Source organism: Myotis davidii, unplaced genomic scaffold (genome assembly GCF_000327345.1).
Source record: "Myotis davidii unplaced genomic scaffold, ASM32734v1 scaffold104, whole genome shotgun sequence".
NCBI lineage: Eukaryota > Metazoa > Chordata > Mammalia > Chiroptera > Vespertilionidae > Myotis > Myotis davidii.
The window spans coordinates 2823172-2826539 of record NW_006296625.1 but is presented as its reverse complement, the minus strand read 5'-3'; positions in this window follow the sequence as shown (position 1 = coordinate 2826539).

Sequence of the window (3368 nt, the reverse complement as noted above, 5' to 3'; positions counted from 1 at the left end):
AATCCTCAAGATAAAAATGATTTCACAATGAGTCTGATCAGATAATGACCATCCTTCCCCTCTTCCCCACCAGAGTGCGCACTCCACACTGGATTTCGGAGCATTCCAAAGTCTGGGATCTTGTCTGCTTTGAATGCCTGGATGCCAGTGCTCCATAAATGCCGCTGAATTAACTAGTGAGTGAATAAGAATACATTGTCCAGTGGAGCCTTGGTCTGGTTACACTTCATCTGACACAGGCGCTCCACCTGAGAACAATGAAGCCTCTTTTCATAGTTCCCATGGCTATGATTTCATCATGACTGCACCGCAGAGTCCTAGGGAGTAAGTTTGAAGACCAAGATCAAATCTTGAAAAATGAATTCCTATGAGTTTTCACATTTTCCACAAGCCTGAAAGTGTCTGTCAGTGTACACATACCAACTGCTGACACAGAGCAGCGCCTGACTAGATGTTCTGGACCTGTGCTACATCCAGTTACAACGCAAACACATTCCACGCCCCCGCAGGGGTAAGTCTGACGTGAGCAGTGCTGAATCTTACAGAAACGAAGGGAGGTAGCGGAGGGTTGCCTTCTTAACTCCTAACTGAATTTCTTTCCTTCTGTCTTTGACACTTTGCTCCAGGAAGTCAGAGCTCACTGAATGATCAACTCCTAGCAGCACCTGGCTTTCATGAAATCTAAATTGTTTATCCTAAGAAGGTGTTTTATTTAGATGCAATGTGTTTTAAAGCGTCATAGCTTTTCATGCCACCACAGCATTTGAGGTCACAGAAGATGTGAGCTGGCCACCTTGCCTAGCAGGACAAATAGGACGCAGTTACAGTTTTCTGCCGCAGAGTAGCTCACACTCTGATGGGAGAGGCCGTTTCGGTTCAGGTGAGAAGACCTGGATGGAAGCCTGTGGGAGCCACTGAAATAGTCCTTTTAAAAGAATCAGAATCAGTCAAGAAGGCAGGGGGAGTGCCCTGCACCCCTCTTCCTTCCTTAGGGATGGCTGTGGTGTCGGGAGTCCTCAGCGTTGCTAGGGCAGAGAGACTAGTTGCCTATTGCTTCTGGCTTTTAATGTTAAAACACTTGAAGGAGATTTAAGTGGTGCATGTGAAGTTGCTTCAGGTGCCCATGTATTACTTAGAGTTTTGAGGGCAAAGCCTCCTCTTGTCTTTGTATCAATTGCTCTGAGCTTGGCACCGCACAGGCACATACAAGGTGATCTTTACATGTGTTTTCCTTGCTAGCACCCAGGGACCTACGGGAGAGGATTCAGATGCAGTGCTTCTGGCTCTTGCTGGTCACGGCCTCTCTGCCGAGAAATAGGGCTGCTGGCACTACCTCCTCTCTTTACATTCTTATCGCAAAGGGATTGTGAGGGCTTTCTTCATGTGGCACCCTTAAAGCCCACTCTCCCTACAGCCCACGCGCAGCCCCAGGTGCCGAACAATCAGGGCACATTGAGACCAGGTTATCTCTCTCCCTCCCCACAAGGCCCATCAGCAAGAACATAAAGGGAAGCTAGGAGCGCTGACGAAGCCAACCCCAAGCGAACCCAGGAGGGGGCCACTTTTGCTTTTTTAAAAGGTGAGGGCCCTGCGGTAATCTAAACTAGTACTTCTTCCCTCCTCTACCCCTGACCGGAACCTCACGGCAACCCTGGGGCAGTCATTTCTATAGGCGGTTAATTCATGGGCACAAGAAAAGTTTATGTCACTTTTCCACTGGTTCTTCTATCCTGTTACCTTTGTCAGTCCTGGGAATCTGATAGATCAATGACACACTTTGCAAAAACTCCCAACTGTTCACTTCCAGGCTGTGACTTTGACCTCCGACTGCAGAGCTCGCGCTGACCGCTAGATCGCGCTGTCGGACAAGAAATCGGGAGCTCTGGAGCCGCCGGGAACCCAGGAGCCGGAGGGAGAAGAGGTGGGAGTAGTAGCGAGGGAGAGTGAGGCGGGTAGATCCCAGGATATAACCCCAGGAATGAGAGCCAAACTGAATCAATGCAGCCATCTCTGCCTCAGTCGATAAATACCATCTTTTACTCCCCCCCCCCCACTTTAACAGATTACGAGGGGTATTAAGAACTGGACGCACTACTGAAGGACACAGGTTGGAAAGAGAGCCTACACATTTTTGACACATTTGTCCGTTTACCAGACTGGATGTTCAGTTTAAGGGCCCCGAGAGTAGAAACAATGTAGACGTCATGGGGGGGGGCCCTAAGGCGCCCCTTTGGATGCATCTGAGTGTCCCCTGGGGATGGATGTGTTGAGATGAGCTTGTGGCTATGCTTCCGTGCACTCCCCGACCCAGGCGTCCCCTCCCTCCCCCTCCTCTCATCCTACTCTGGAAACTTTGTGTAGGAATCCTTTTTCTGAGGGCCAGAGGGCGTTTGCAGCCAGGGGTTTATATTACCTACATTCCTTTGTAGCAACTATTTGCAAATGCATTGCATCTAAGTACGTGAGCAAGAATGCCTTGATCAAGAGAGGACGGCCCTGCGGGTCCCTAGCACTCTGCTCCGGTTTGGAGAGCGGTGCAAAGTGCGTGCTCCTGGGGACAGAGCCTCTTGCACCCAGTTTCCCTTCTCCAGCCTCATTGACAGGAGGCAACCAGTGCTCTGGGCTCCGCGAAGGTTGACCCACACCAGCACTCCCGGCTGATAGATGCATCTGCAGCTCTCAAACAGCAGGGAACTCTTTTTAAACCAAGGATATCAACACCCACTGTTACATAGCTCCCTAGTCAACATCACTATCACAAATTTAAAAAAAAGTGCGAAAAGGTAGAAAAGGCGCGCGCGCTCGCACATACACATACACACACCCCGACCTGGGCTAAACGCAAATCCCAGCCAGCCTAGGCCGACGGGCAGTTGTCTTTCTCTAGACCCGGGGCGGGGGAGTCGTGTCCCAGGGGCGTCCCGGGTAGTTCCAGGCCGCCGAGCGGGCCAGGACAGCCGCGGGTGCGGTGGAGCCCTACTGGGTGCCAGGAAGGCGCTGCCGGGACTTCTCTACTCAGCTTCGTCCCGGAGGCTGCCGTCCGCTCATAGGCATCTGGGAGAGGGGAGTGAAGTGGCATGTTCGGGTGGGGAGCAGCCGGGGTGCTCTCTGGCCAGGATGGGGACTCATTGGTGTGCGGCGCCGGCCGTGCGCCCTGCAGTGCGCGGGGAGGTGCTCCTGGCCAGGACGCGCTCGCCGGGGGTGTGCGCCGGACAGCCGAGCTGTGAGAGTTGGAAAGGGAAAAAGACTGCGCTGTGCGTGTGTGGGCTCTTTGTGCGAGCTGCCCAGCTGGACTGCGAGTGGGCTGTGTGTACTCGGGGAATGTGCAAAGGTGGCGAGTTCCACTCCCCCCCCCCCCCCCCCCCACC